General features: G+C 41.5%; 1 long non-coding RNA gene across 1 annotated transcript; it reads left to right on the top strand.

Annotated features, from left to right (window-relative positions):
* The first annotated feature begins 191 nt into the window (after positions 1-191).
* LOC139071797 (uncharacterized) lies at positions 192-15,605 on the top strand. The gene is made up of 4 exons (XR_011521616.1): positions 192-446; positions 9,828-10,862; positions 14,810-14,886; positions 15,049-15,605. It is a non-coding gene; the product is annotated as an uncharacterized lncRNA (long non-coding RNA).
* Positions 15,606-16,220: the final 615 nt, after the last annotated feature.

Raw genomic sequence — 16,220 nt, 5'->3', positions numbered from 1 at the left:
TACATCTGCAAAACTCGTCATGAAACACCAAGGGCGTTTTTTGGGGGGGTGCTGAGGCACCCCTAAAGTAAGAGATATATTTACTATTTTCATTGTTTGTGCTTATTTTTAAACATACCAGTAATTATTTTTAAAAAAAGAGAGAGAAAAGCAAACCTCCCCTGACTCAAAAATGGTTTGATCCTGCTCACCTTCCCAGAGCTCTGAGCGCTGGTTGTGTTGTGAAAGCGGAGACTGTCAATCCGGTTAGTTAGGAGGCAGGTCTTCAAAACAGGTCCGGAGGGCGCGACGCGCGCGAGCCACCAAACAAAGAGCAAATGACACCGGTGAACCGTGGTGGTGAAACGCTCTTACAATGAAGACTCGTGGATTAAAGCTGGTCTGCGATGTTTGTCGGAGTCGATACTCATGGTGTCACAACAACAGGTTCCTCAGTAACGGGGCAGGTTGGTGCTGAAGCCACATCATATTCTACCAAGGAGGTGGAGTAGTGTTTCCTACAAGGCAAACCCTTTTAAAGCACATGAATTAACAGCTGAATTAACTGATTTAAAGCCTTGATGATTAATTTGAGAATTCTGAGAAAAAAGTTAAGATTGGATCAAACACTACTGAGAGTGATCTGTTTTCCTTGTCCATAAATATTTACAAGAGATTTGTTGGGGGGGGGGGGGGGGGGATTTTTTTTAACTTTATCTTTTAAAATTAAGAACAAGATTAAAAAAATTCAGAAAGAACATTGATATTTTTTCAACAGGATTTTGAAATTAGTAGAAAATTATATCTTGCTGGTATTTTCAGTAACATGGATGCTGAAGTTAGTTTCTATTTCTGGTTTTCAGTTAGGAAATGGCAGTTCAAACCAGTTTATCCACTCTGAGCATCTTTAATCTGCTCTTATAGTGGTTACCAACCTGGGGTCTGTGACCAACAAAGTCTGTGAGGTTACCAATTTTGTTTGTAAAAATTACATTTATAAAATCTCAATACCAATATTATGATCAAAATCCTGTATAAAGGTTATATCTCTGTATGAAGTTTGAGATTAAAGAATTTAATGAGTGTGGGGGGTAGGGGGTGGTGTTGGGGGTCCTGGCTTGTCTTGGACACATGGAAAAAAGACTGGGATCCTCTAACCTAGACTCTTCAAACCTGGACCAGATTATTTTATATTGATAGCAGAATCTATTAAACACAGTTTGTGATTTGTGAAACCTTTATTTTATATGTGAAAAAAGTTATTTTCTTTCATAAATATGGGGATTAAATGGTGTTAAAATGTCCAAACAGTGAAATTTATCTTGTTGGCCGGGTATTTCTCTGGGTGCCTAGCACCCCTAGACCTCTAAACCTAGAATCGCCCCTGTTAAGCACCATCCAGGTGAATGAATCCGGATCCTTCCTATCCTGGACTGTAAACACTGATGCCGGTCATTGAGTAGCTAACAAGGAGTTTAATGTCCATATTTGTGACATTAGCCAAGTGGGACACGTTGACCACTGAGAAATAAGGTTACATTATGAAATGAGTAGAATCCATACAGGAGGAGGTGGGATTTCATCAGATCAAAACATTTTATTTCCACGTTGAAGAAACGACTCACAAAAATAACTTCAGGTCAAAATGACTTCTCCGTAGTGCCTACAGTAATATTTGATCATTTCTTGGGTCTATCGTTGCTCTGAAAAGGTGTAAAATAACATGATATAAGTCCTTCAAATGTACAGGTATGCACTTTTAAAAAGTCAAACATGTTGGTTTGTTTGATCAGTTTAACTCACGTAGCCTAATCCTGTTTGACTTCCATCATGGAAAACCAAAAATAATTTGGTAGTATTCAATGTCTAAAAGATAAAATCCATGTTAAGATTTTCTTAATCTTTACATTGGTTCATGTGGACAAATATTATAGCCCTTAATAATGAGAAGGTTGATCTGTGCTACACACACACACACACACACACACACACACACACACACACACACACACACACACACACACACACACATTTAAATGATGATTTTGAGTAAATAGTATATTACAAATGTAATATTTATCAGTTATCAAAATGTTAGAAAACTGATGGGTTTTTTTTTTTGTTTTTGCTTTAACATTAGTGGAGGATGCTTTTTTGAAGATCACCTTTTACAACCCACACAAGCTGTTACATGTGACTGGCTTGAAGGAAAACTATTTCCTTCCACATGAATCAGCAATGATGCTGACTTGCTGATAGTGGTTGCTTTTCCCTGCTATTTCCTTGAAATGTTCTCTAGTACCTTTATTATTCCCTACATGCAATAGCACATTCCCCTGACGATCCTTGAAGAAGGGGCGTGGGGTTGTTTATGTGCAAAGCAAGTGAGTGAAATTAGAGTTGCTGTTGCTTTTTCTGCTGGTTAGTGTCGACAGTCAGGCCAAAGTTTTCCTAAACTTTCCCATCAAGAACATGCATAAAATGTTAATAGTTTTAAAACGTACTTTTCATTTTTGTAACATATGCAGCATGATTGAAAACGTTTCCAATCAAAGGCTTTCTTCAAACTTTATTTCCAAAGAGTCAAATGTTCTTGTAACATTTGAATATGATCTAAGATCTAAGCTGCAACAGCAAATTTACATGACAAGCTAGCTTTAAAATGCAAGCACTGTCTCGGAAAACTCTCCCCTCCAGTTGGGTATCATTCCTGGGTGGCTAGGCTACATTTACTGGAACCAGAAATCCGCAGGAAACAAAAAACACCAGTCATTGTTTTCTATGTCCAAATGTCTCATGTTGTCTGTGACTTCAAATACCGTGTTTCTTTTTGGGACTCTAGTAGTTTGTTCTAAAGTTAAAGTTGTAGAAGTTGGCTGTTTCTCCTCCTCTGATATTACTGAGCCATGAGCCTCTCACACCAGTGCATAACGAACAACCAGATGGTCCAAGCTGTGTTATTGACTGAGGGTTTTAGACAAATGTGGGAGAATCACTTTATTGATTTTTTTACATTTTTTTTAATCTTCATAATATATTTACGGCTATAATATGTTATAAAGTTATTAAGAGGCACGAAAAAAGTTCACACAAAGTTCTCGGATGTGTTCTTGCTCCACCCACTGTGTCGAGGATGCATTAATGCATCTTTCTGTGGACTTGGGACTGCAAAGTATCTCATAATGCACTGCGTAGCAAACCGTTATACTTTGAACAGCAGAGGAGGAAGCTCAAAACTGTAGTGTTCTAAATCAGGAATTCAAAAAAAAAAAGAAGAAATATAAAGTATGTTATTTTAGATAACTGTGTGTAACCCGTAAAATGTGCTGCAGTAGTTTTTTTTTCATACTCTTCACAATGCCTCAGAATGCTAATTGGCTAACCCACTATCAAAATAAAAGCACATGTTACCTTAAATAGCTCTTTTTTATGTAAAATACGTATTTCTCCTTAATTTAACAGTGGGAAATGCTGGTACTGTATTTTAACAATTCTGATAAAAAATGGACCAAATATTAGACAAATAATATGTGTTATTTTGTTATTTAATGGACAAACTACTAGTGATGCACCGATATGAATTTTTTTGGGGTCGATACCAATATCCGGTATTAAAATCACTGTCATGGCCGATAACCGGTATTTGCTGATACCGATATACTGACATTAATGCTTCTAAAATCAGCAGTTTGTATAGAATGAAAATGATTAAAGCTGAATTTACGTTATTATGTACACAAACCACACATTTACGCTTTTGAGAGGACTACATTCACTGTTCACATAACTAAACAATTACACATCACACCCTCACTCTCTGAAACAGATAAACAAATGGAGACAAGATGGAAAAAATATCGGTTTTTAACATCGGCCTGGTTTTATTATTCAAACCGATGTGTTAAAAAATACAAAAATCGGCCGATACCGATATTGATGCCGATATATTGTCCATCTCTACAAACTAGACTTTTATTTTTAAGTCAGGTTGTTTTTTGTTTAACCGTAGCAACAAGCAACAATTTTTGCCATGATGCAAAGGAGTACCGTTCTGTTCCAAATGCCGTCCTGGTCCTTCCATACTGGGTAGAACCATCAACATATATATACTGGAACAAATTCCTGTCCATAGTGTCGTATTATAAGTTTTTATTCTGAAATGGAAGGTGGCCACCACCGCCATTTAGATTGTGTCACATGTCTCGTCACGCCCAGACAATTCCATAAAAGGGAAAAGAGGTGGAGCTGAGGGTGGGGCTTTAAGGCTGGGCTCAAATGACGACACCCATCGAACTGAAGCGGTGTAGCTACAAGCTAACCCAAAGCTAATGCAGAGGTGGGAGCTAAGCTAATGGAGGTAGCTACCTAGCTACAACCGGAGCTAACTGTGCACAACACCGGAGCTTCTGAGACAGAGATGCACCGGGCTGACCGCTGGGTAAAACCGTGTGGAATACAGAGGTCTCCCAAGAGCTCCACAAGCCAGCAGCCTGCACAGCAGACAGGCTCTGCTGCGATCAGAGATGCGCCAAGCTGCCGCTGAGGGGAGGAAGACCATACCAATAGTCGGAACCCAACTCCTCCAACATGTCATTTTTGAACTCCTTTTCAAAAATGCAGCGTTATGTTAAATGCACTGGGTTTTACCCTATTACATTTAAATTTCATGGTTAAACAGTACGTAGTAAAATGGTTGTTAGCGAGCTACTTTGATGAGCTCAGCTAGCGCAAGAGCGGCAGTGACCTAAAATACATAAAAATAATTTTACTTACAAAAAATATGAAGTGGAGACTACTTGGACGCTCTACTAGTGCAATTAATATCACAGCAAGTCATTTTGTCCAACAATTTCACAAATAACATCCAAAAAAGAATGCACAAACAGCACAACTAATGGTCTAAGTTGAGAGACTGAAAATCGCGGAACAGTTTTCAGGTGAGGCCGAGGCTCAGGCTGAAGCCTTTCCCCGGAGCTAGCTCTGTGGTCAGGTGGGTCTGATGCTCATTAATTATTCAGAATTTTAGGCATTTAATACACTTAAACAGAAAAGTGACAAACAAATTCACCCCTCTCAGAGTTTTCATGAGTGTAAACTAGATCTATTAAACCTAAAACATGTTTTAGAACCAGGCTGTAAACATGTTTATTTCTGCTGTGAAATTGGTATTTTTAACATGGGAGTCAATGGCTGTGTCTCAATTCAGGGTCTGCACCCTACGTCAGCTGGTAACGTCACAGCGCCGCGACTAGGCCTGTCCTAATTCGAAGACTCCTTCAAATGTGGTCGACGAGTCCGGCCTTCTTTTCGCCTGAATGAAGGATGGGTCCGGTGTATCCTTCAGTGGTTTACATTTCCCAAGATGCCTTGCGGGCCGGACGGCAGAACTTTTAAAAACAATGGCGGACAGTGAAGCGGGAGCTGTCGGCAGTGGCGGTTCTACATCGAATTACTCCCCGGGTGAGGCCCCCTTTGAGCGCCCCCCCACCCAACCGCCCCCCACCACCACCACCACACCACCCCACCTGCATGAACACATGCATGTTTTCTACAAACAGGCATGTTTTATTAGAACGACTATTGAACATTCATTTTTCTAAGTTGCACATATTTACTCCTGGAGCGTCCCCCACAGGGTGCCCCTGGGGACACGGTCATAAGGAGTATGGGGTGGGTGGCTTTCTGTTAAGGGCCATTCAGTCCCTTTACCAGAGGAGCGTGAGTTTGGTCCGCATAGCCGGTAGTAAGTCGGACCTGTTCCCAGTGAGGGTTGGACTCCGCCAGGGCTGCCCTTTATCACCGGTTCTGTTCATCACTTTTATGGACAGAATTTCTAGACGCAGCCGTGGTGTGGAGTGTGTCGAGTTTGGTGGCAGGAGAATCTCGTCTCTGCTTTTTGAGGATGATGTGGTCCTCCTAGCTTCATCCAGCTCTGACCTTCAGCTCTTGCTGGGTAGGTTCGCGGCCGAATGTGAAGCGGCTGGGATGAGGATCAGCACCTCCAAATCTGAGACCATGGTTCTCGACCGGAAAAGGGTGGCTTGCCACCTCAGGGTCGGGGGAGAGGTCCTACCTCAAGTGGAGGAGTTTAAGTATCTCGGGGTCTTGTTCACGAGTGAGGGTAGGAGGGATCGGGAGATCAACAGGCGGATTGGTTCGGCGTCTGCAGTGATGCGGACGCTGAGCCGATCTGTCGTGGGGAAGAGGGAGCTGAGCCAGAAAGCCAGGCTCTCGATTTACCGGTCGATCTACGTCCCAATCCTCACCTATGGTCATGAGCTTTGGGTAATGACCGAAAGAACGAGATCGCGGATACAAGCGGCCGAAATGAGTTTCCTCCGTAGGGTGGCCGGGCTCAGCCTTAGAGATAGGGTGAGGAGCTCGGACATTCGGGAGGGACTCGGAGTAGAACCGCTGCTCCTCCGGATCGAAAGGAGCCAGTTGAGGTGGTTTGGGCATCTGGTCAGGATGCCTCCTGGACGCCTCCCCGGGGAGGTGTTTCGGGCATGTCCTGCCGGCAGAAGGCCCCCGGGTCGACCCAGGACACGTTGGAGAGGTTACATCTCCAATCTGGTCCGGGAACGCCTTGGGGTCCTGCCGGAGGAGCTGGTGGAGGTGGCCGGGGAGAGGACGGCCTGGAGCTCCCTAGTTGGGATGCTGCCCCCGCGACCCGGACCCGGATAAGCGGAGGAAGACGAGACGAGACGACGAGGCACATATTTACATTAATTACTATGAAGTTGTCAGAATGTAAAGCACTATACATCATATACTGTATCAAAATATATAGAATCAAATATACAAAAACAAACAATAACTAAATATTAAGAATATATGAACATAATAGATAATAAATATTCTAAATAGCAAAAATATTTCACACATAACAAACTAAAGATAATCACTACAGCATTGCACTTAGAACAGAAAACACAAACTAAAATTAAAACCTAACCTTGATGCAAAGTCATCAATAATGTCATCATATGAAATCTGCTCCCATACTGAGTGATTGATACTAATCAGAGCCAGGTTAGTGAGCCGCCCCTGAACATAGTTGACCTCAGGTATGACTTGATCAAGTTTTGAAAAGCTCCTCTCAGCTGGAGCCACAGTGACTGGCAGAGCAGTCCAAAAGTTGGGGTAGATCTCCAATAGATCTTTATCATGATCCATAATATTTTAGAATTGCCTCTGAAATTGTAATTTAAACTGACATAAAAACTGTAGACTACCAAAAATGCCAACTTTTACAGAACAAATCATGTAAAAATAATCAGTGCAGCCATCTGCAATAAATAAACAGGAAAGTTAGTGGTGACTGGGGTGTTTTCTTCTGCTTGTAGAGTTGTTTTATTTATTATTATGTGAACATGATCAACATGTGTTTGTTGTTGTTCAGGCAGGCCACAGGCTGCAGCGAGCATTTAACAAGTCCTAGTTTGAATCAGTAAAAAACGATTCAAGGACTTTTTTCGAACCATTTGAATATTCATTTCAATATTTCAGCCCTATTAGCTCTGTTAGCAATTAGTTGACCGCATTTAACCGTTAAAATCCCAGTTAACTGGTTCAAAAAATTGAAAACATGCATCATGAGAGCGTACATACCTTTATCTTTCTCCTCTTTTTTTCTTTTTTCCCCCCTGAATGGGGCACCTGTTGGTTTTAGCCTTTTTATGTTCATCTCTTCTCTTTGGCTCCTGACTCAGTAAGTTTCCTTTAGTCAGGACTAAACAATTTGACCTTGTTGGGGGGGTGACCACAAAATCGTTTTGTTTTTCCTTTTTTTATTCGGCCATTTCACACAATTCAGAGAAACCTGAAAGAATGATAGGCCTGTGTTTATGATATTATGAATGAAATATGGAAGAGTGTTAAGATGTGATTGACTTTAGCCATGTTAATACAGTTGATTCAGCCCCTGCACACTCATTCATTTGGGAAAGACGCAGAGGTGAATTCCCCCGCCGCACCCCTCCCCTTTCTGTTCTTCATAGACACACGGTGCACGTGAACGTTCTCAGTCAGCAGGAGCGCCTGCAGCTGCAGGGGGCGCCAACTTGCTGTTTCCAATCCAGACACTGTCATATGACAGATAATAGAAAACCTCGGTGCGGCGCAGATTTCTTTCTTTTTTTTTTTTTTTTTACTCCGCGCTTGTGCGCCCCTTTTGTGTCTTGAAAAAATGCCGCCCCGGGCAACTGCCCTGTCTGCCCGTGCCTAAAACCGCTACTGGCTGTCGGAGAGGATTGCGCATATAAATGTCAGTATAAACTTGAAAACTGTTAGGTTAAGGACTTTTTGTGATACATGAACGTTATTTTAGTTTGAAATGTTACAGTAAAAGTGCTTGTATTGCGGTCTCGGCTCGTATGTTCAGCCGCTCGGTGTGGTACTTTTCCCGCTACGTTTTCCCCGATTTTAATAGAAGTTTGTATTTTAGGGACACAAGAGAAAAACGTGGACTTTATTAAGCTTAGGGCAGAGATGGACCACATGTTCACTGGAGCAAAGTATTCGGCGGCTGTGGCATGGAGGTACAATAACATCTCATATTTTAAAAACTGTCGTTTGAGTTTAGTTTTTTCTGCAAAAACATGAAAGGAATAACCCGTTGTCCTCTTTTCTCTTCCTGTTTCTTTTTCTTACATGTTTGTTAAGACTATTCTGGAGAAAATGGGCATCCAGGGGAAGGTGAAAGCGATGACCAGCTTCTGGAGCTGATCAGGGAGGACTTGAGGCTACAGAGGGAGGCAGAGCAGCAGAGGGCACAGGAGAGAAGGGAGAACTTTGACAGGCTTTTTTCTTTGCTAGAAAAAAATGGTTAAGAAAGATTAAACATGTACATATAAAAGAAATATCTAAATAAAATCAGTTCTGCATTAAACTCTTGAATTTTATTTTTGTTTATTAATGAGAATTGTTTACTAGAGGGTATCCGCTGGGTCTTGAAAAGTCTTAAAAGGAGATAAATCGGTTTTGGTCAAATTAAGACCGTTAGAAAGTATTAAAAACTATTATCACATCTTTGCTCAGGCTCAGCTTGTCGAAAGTATTTTCTCTGAATTAGCTCTCCATCAGTCAAGGAAATGATTAAAAAGCTAAATAAAACTTTGAGCTCCATCGTTTAAAGTTCCTTCTCACTTCTGCTCAGCGGTTCCACGGTTGCTAGGCGACGGAACGTTCGCCGAGGGAGTGGCGGGAATTCATGAAGGCTAGGCCTGTCCAAATTCACAGCCGTTAACATCCGGTCTACTCGGCCGACGGAGGACCCAGCCCACGTCGGCCGAATAGGCTGTGTCCTTCGAAGGATGCAGACCCTGAATTGAGACACAGCGAATGAGGATTTGCTCGCTTCTGACACCAGCCCCTAGCGGATGAGGGTGGAACTGCAATTTTTGTCACTTCCGGTTTTACTTCATATCCAGACCCGGATTATGGGGGCTTGGGTAGAAAAAACTTTCTGCTGTTCTTGCCAGGAACATCTCAATTACACAAGAACATATTTGCGTGCTTTGGTATTGAGAAACTGCCAAATTTGTATTTATTTTTAATCTTTCTGTAGTTTTTCAAAAAGTTTAGACTGTATCTGGTGCCATGGTGACACAAAAACAAAACGTCTTGTTTATTTTGCTTGTATGAAAAGAGTCAGTAGCTCAAGTTAAATCCAGATTCAAGTCACTTGTGGTAACAAAGGTTACAAAAGTTTGCTCGGATGCAGCAATATCTGAAAGCTGTTGTCACAGTGTTCTGTCTCATCTTTCTGTTGATTGTTGGAGTAATGCCTGCACCTACATTGAACAGGTTGGTCTTTTTAAAACCTGTTTTTTTTTATTGTTTGTCAGGACAGTTTGAAACATGCCAAGAATGTGCCGGAACGTTCGCCGAGGGAGTGGTGGGATTTCATGAAGGCTAGGCCTCTCCAAATTCACAGCCGTTAACATCCGGTCTACTCGGCCGACGGAGGACCCAGCCCATGTCGGCCAAGTAGGCTGTGTCCTTCGAAGGATACAGACCCTGAATTGAGACACAGCGAATGAGGATTTTCTCGCTTCTGACACCAGCCCCTAGCGGATGAGGGTGAAACTGCAATTTTTGTCACTTCCGGTTTTACTTCATATCCAGACCCGGATTATGGGGGCTTGGGTAGAAAAAACTTTCTGCTGTTCTTGCCAAGAACATCTCAATTACACAAGAACATATTTGCGTGCTTTGGTATTGAGAAACTGCCTGGTTTGTATTTATTTTTAAAGAGCAAGTCACCCCCAAATCAACTATTTTTTTCTGATAAACTATATAAATGCGTGTCTAATTGTGCTGCAGACACGTGTAGTCAATAGTTTTGCACTTTAGTGCATTTTAGTTAAGATTAAAATTTTCTGCCTGAAACTGACAAGTGTTGTGCCGTTGTCAGGTAAAAACTCTGCACTGTATTTTAATTTAAATCTGCCACCGCTATTGGCTAAGAAGTATGCTATGATGTAAACTGGTACATTATGATGTCACAATGTCATGAGTGTGTGTGTATTTGTTAGTGGCTCCACCCTCTCGGTCTGCTAGGTAACAGCATTTGTTGCATTTTTCAAACATGAAGTGAAACGCTTCTTGTAAAGGGTGACTTGCTCTTTAAGCTTTCTGTAGTTTTTCAAAAAGTTTAGACTGTATCTGGTGCCATGGTGACACAAAAACAAAACGTCTTGTTTATTTTGCTTGTATAAAAAGAGTCAGTAGCTCAAGTTTAATCCAGATTCAAGTCACTTGTCATAACAAAGGTTACAAAAGTTTGCTCAGATGCAGCAATATCTGAAAGCTGTCGTCGCAGGGTTCTGTCTCATCTTTCTGTTGATTGTTGGAGCAATGTCTGCACCTACATTGAACAGGTTGGTCTTTTTAAAACATGTTTTTTTATTGTTTGTCAGGACAGTTAGAAACATGCCAAGAATGTGGCATTTTAGCACAAAACATTAGGTCATTTGTTTTATATCTATGCACAGAGAGATAGAGTAGAGTTGTTATTAGTGCATATGCATTTAAGCATTTAAACTGTGCCTGAAGTGAATCATCAATGTAGTGGGATTTTTTTTCCTTCCATGCTGTCAGGTTTTGCATGGTGTAATCACTTCAAACAAAAATGTGTAATGCGTTAAGTGTTGGCACGTCTGATGAAACAGCTTCACAAAGGCTGCAAAAATAGCAAGTCACACCTAATCAACTTTTTTTTTTGCTGATAAACCATATAAATGAGTGTGCTGTAGACACGTGTAGTCGATAATTTGGCACTTTAGTGCATCCTAGTTATATTTAAAAATTCTGCATTTAAATTTAACTCTGGTAGGGGGTGAATTGCTCTTTAAAGATGCTAATACACCACCCAATTAACATTAGGATCAGTGGCTTACATTTTACAAGAAATACATTGGCAGGAAGGATATCATATTCAAGTCAGTAAGGAGGTGAAATACCAAAACCTCATGCACCCTCAAACTAGTTAAAGGGATACTATGTAGTTTAGGCTTGCTTTTAGCACCCCCTAGTGTTTGTTAGTAAAACCAAAAGCGGGTTACTTATTTCTTTGCTTTGCGTTTGTCTTTTTACTATCTTGATCTAACTGCTGAAATGTCTCCTCAGCCTTCATTAGTTTCTACAGGAGTGATTCATTATGAAATCATACAAATAATAGGGATGTCCCGATCAGGTTTTTTTGCCTTCGAGTCCGAGTCATTTGATTTTGAGAATCTGCTGATACTGAGTACCGATCCAATACTTTCGACATTAAAAAAAGAAAGAAAAGGAAAGTTCCAGATGTTTCTTATTTTTTATTTAAAGAGCAATTCACCCTCAAATAAACGTTTTTTTTTCCTGATAAACTATATAAATGTGTGTCTAATCATGCTGTAGACACGCGTAGCCAATAGTTTAGCACTTTAGTGCATTTTAGTTCAAATTTAAAATTTCTGCCTGAAACTGTCAGTGTTGTGCCATTGTCAGGTAAAAACTCTGCACCGCATTTGAATTTAAATCTGCCATCGCTATTGGCTAAGAGGTATGCTATGATGTAAACTGGTACCATATGATGTCACAATGTCGTTGTGAGCCTGTGTGTGTGTTTGTTAGCGGCTCCGCCCTCTTGGTTTGCTACGCAACAACATTTGTTGCATTTTTCAAACAGGAAGTGGGAATGAGGTAAGTTTCTTGTAGGGGTGACTTGCTCTTTAATTACCTTTTTATTTTATTTTTAACAACAGATCACTTCTGTGAGGTAGCTTGAACAATCAAGTAATAGATAACATAAATTCTTCACTTTTGGACTTTATTGCAAATATAAAAAGTCTAATATAAAAACAGATAGCACTTCAACTTAAAATACCTGGCAGGGGTCTATTTTGCCTCGGCCCCCAAAACGCTTAGATACGTCCCTGGGCATGGGACGGAGTTTTGAAGATGATCTGAATTGTATCAACTATATAAATACTACATGCTGATAAATTATTGCTTTATACAGGTACAAACGTGTAGTGGGATAAATCTACCTACATTTAATTTTTTAAGAACTTTGTTTTGTTTTCTTGGTTTTTGTTTTCCTATCTTCCTGTCCTGTCTGTCTCTGTTCTTCCTGCATCTCCCAGTCCTCCAGAAAAACTCCTGCCTGCTTGCTTCCTTTTTCACCTCACAAGTAACTTTTTAACTAGCAGATCAAATTGATCTATTGACCGCAAAAAAGCAGAGTGTGCGCCACGCTGCCCGGCTGCGCCAGTGACGAGCGCTGCAGCCGGGGCAGCATGAGCGCGTCCACACGTCATGCTCAAATACAGACAGAACTTCCCAGAGAGAAAATGAACGGACACAAATGACTGTGTGGTAATTCTATATTTTTTTGGTGACGCCACTTAGAAACTTAGAAAATGTTACTGTGGCCGTGTGCAGAACGCAGCTGGAGTTCATGAATAATCAGCGGTCTGCCTGCTGCTCTCTGCATCTCTGCTCAAAAGAATCCCCGCTACGCTGAGTCCATGTATTATAGGTAGAAACTGGATCTTTTTTGTGCTCCTTCTGGGTGCGTAAGTTAAGGGCGTCAGGGAAGCCTGACAACCTTAAGGAGAACCAAGTTGCTCTCCTGTAATTTGAAACCAGTATCCAAATTTGGATCGGGGCTTGGATCGTGAAGTCAAGCCTGAGTCCCGATCGAGCCTGAAACCACGTGATCGGGGCCGATTTATGATCATGTGATTGGATCGGAACATCCCTAACAAATAAGCTGTGTTCACAATCTAAAACATGCTGGAAGCAGACTGCAGCTGGCATGTCAGCTCCACTTTACTTAAGCCTCTTTTAAAAAACAATGCTGCCAATTTCCTGCAAAGCTGAGCCAGAGTCAGAGAGCCTTACCTGTAACAACCAGGGCTGGAGGACCCGTGAAAGCACCAGACACAGTAAGACACTTTAAAGTTTTTATTTGAGAACACACAGGGGAGTGTTACCAGTCTGTAGGAAGGGCAGAAGCAGAAGGCTTGTTCAGGAGGGGAAATCCAGAGGCAGAGTCCATGTAACAGATCCAAGGCCAGGAGTTCAGAAGATCAGAAACTATGAGATAATCCAGTCAGGGAGCAGGCAGGTGGCAAGGTCGAGGTTCAGAAGCAAGGTCAGGAACTTGAGGTTTAGGCAGGGTTTTAGAATGCTGGAGAATCTACTAGCAAATGCTTTCAAAAATCTGGCACTGGCTTGGTGTTTTTCCTGATGTTATATAGAGGTGGTTGCAGGTGGAGCTGATGAGTTATTGTGAGACAGGTGGTTTGAATCAGGTAGATGATGAGCTGGTTGTGGTTGCTGGGGAAACCGGGCCTGGCTGGAGCGGTGGCATGACACTTACCCCCATTTCACACTGGAAGCATCAAGCGGCACGGAACAGCAGTGCAACGTTTTAGAACATTTTAGTAGTGCCGTCGGCTAGTGGCTAGCTAGCCATTGTTAGCTTTCCCCCTTTTATCTTTCTTTACTCAAGGAGTACACCTCTCCTCCTATCTACGCGGTTCCCAAATCAGGTTTCTTCACAGTTTCGACCGTTGGTTCTTTTTTTTCTGCTCACAAAGCACTCGGTCTTTGCTTTCTGTATCTGCGTCGCTGTCCAGCCATTGTCTCTACTTCCGCTCTGCTGCTTGAACGGGTTTATTTGACAGAGGCGGGACTTATTTCTCCCAGCCAATGAAATTTCAGATTCCCACCTAGACCAATAGTACACAGCTTTCTCTTATTTTGATCAATAGTGTTTAAGATTCTTGTTTTAACCGATGTTTGCTGTGAAACTCTTTATTTTAGTTATTTATCCTTTTAATAATTTAGTATTAAATTAGTATCTATTATTTAGATATCTATTAATTAGTCTTTTTAATTTCCTTAATTTATATTTTATATTTTATCGAAATTGCGGATGGATCATATTAGTAAGCCAATTAGTTAATGCCTCATTAAAGTTTTATCTTCGGGATTACACTTCCTTCCTTCCTTTCTTCCGACTGAGAATTTGGGAAGACGCTTCACCCTCCTTGTCTCCTGGTGCCAATGTAGCTCAGCATCAACAGCGTGTCAATGTGTTTGTGAATGGATGAATGTTACACTTCAGTGTAAAGCGCTTTTGAGCTTGAATCTGAAAGGTGCTATGCACGTGTGGGTCATTTATCATTTTCCCCTTGGGCTGCTTACGTGGGGCCCCAGTGGGCATAAGCAGCTGAGCCTGTGCCCATAATGCATACAGGATAATCCAGCCTTGTTAATCATATTCAGGTGTGAGGTTTCTGCTCCATGTTTATCCAGTATGTATTTATTCTAACAGGTCAGACAGGCAGATAGAGGAGCTCCAGCTGCTTTTTGACCCTAACCTTCCGAAACCATACATCCACCTATTTGATGGTGAGATATTTTTCATAACATATTTTCAGGTTATTGACAACTTTTTTGTATAGCATGTAGCCAAATTTAATTACTTTTCTTCTAAGTGATCACAGGTCAAATGCAAAAACATATCTTGTTCTTGTGTTATTCTGCAGAACTGAATTTATTCATTTGTTGCAGATTATGGCAAAAGGCCCCAGCCAATTCCCCATGGGCCACATACTGAAACTCCTTATCAGCCCAACTTGGAGGATGAATATTATTGACAAAAATGCAACAGATCCAGATTCCAGGACCAAAGGCACTGCAGATGATGTATAATCTCCAGAGGAAAACACATTTTGGTTACATTAAATAAATAGATTTTCTCCTTTTGCACATTTTTAAAGAAGTAATATACAAACAAAAGAACATTTTTAATGTCAATTGTTACATTCATTTATCTTTTTATTAAGAGTGTATCTTTTTATCTGTCTGGTGTAAGATACAAATGTTCATATCAGATCACATCATGCGAGTTTAATTTATTGTTTCAGCTCAACTAATTCCAGTCACCAATCTCTAATTTTTGTTTGCTCACAAGGTCCCTTTACAAAGAGCTCCAACAGCTCCAGTAGACATTCCTGCAGTCAGCATGCCAATTGCACGCTCTCTTAAAGGTTGCGACATCTGTGGCATTGTGCAGTTTAATAAAACTGCACATGTGAGGGTGGCCTTTTATTGGTGGCAGCCTAACCCCCAAATTCCACTACCTCCTCTCCGCTGCGCTCCGCTCCGACACGAACGCCGGAGCAAAATCGGTCCCGTTGTAGTCAATCAGAGCAATTCCACTACTGCGGCCATGCTCCGGCAGTGCGGCGCCGTGCGCCGCCCTCTGTTCCGGCGTCCGGCAAAAATAGAATCGATCCTATTTTCGCCGGACGCCGGAGCACCTCCGCAGTAAATGGACAGAAATCACAACCGTCCAACAGGAAAAGGAGCGGGCACAACTTCCGTTTTTCACAATACATCGATAAACAAAAGGCGTTTTTTGTTTCATATGCACAGGTTTAACAACTTTTAACAACTATCAGTGGCGGCTGAACTTTAAATGCACAAAAATAAGCCATAAATACAGTTTCCACTATCAAAGTAGTCACACTTGGTTGATCCAAACACTGTTGATCTCTCAACACAAATAATAGGCAGATTAAACAGTTCATTTCGATGCTTCTCCCACACAACGGGTGTTTGGATCTAACTTCCGCGTTAATTGCTCGGACTGTATCGCAAGATCTCGAAAATCCCGCGCATGCTTGTTTGCCCACCTCAGGTCTCCGCACCAGAGCGGAGCCGTTGTAGAGCGGGTACCA

Source organism: Nothobranchius furzeri, chromosome 9, assembly GCF_043380555.1.
Source record: "Nothobranchius furzeri strain GRZ-AD chromosome 9, NfurGRZ-RIMD1, whole genome shotgun sequence".
NCBI classification, from domain to species: Eukaryota; Metazoa; Chordata; class Actinopteri; order Cyprinodontiformes; family Nothobranchiidae; genus Nothobranchius; species Nothobranchius furzeri.
Note: the sequence above shows the minus strand (reverse complement) of the source record. Positions and strands in the feature narration are given on the sequence as shown.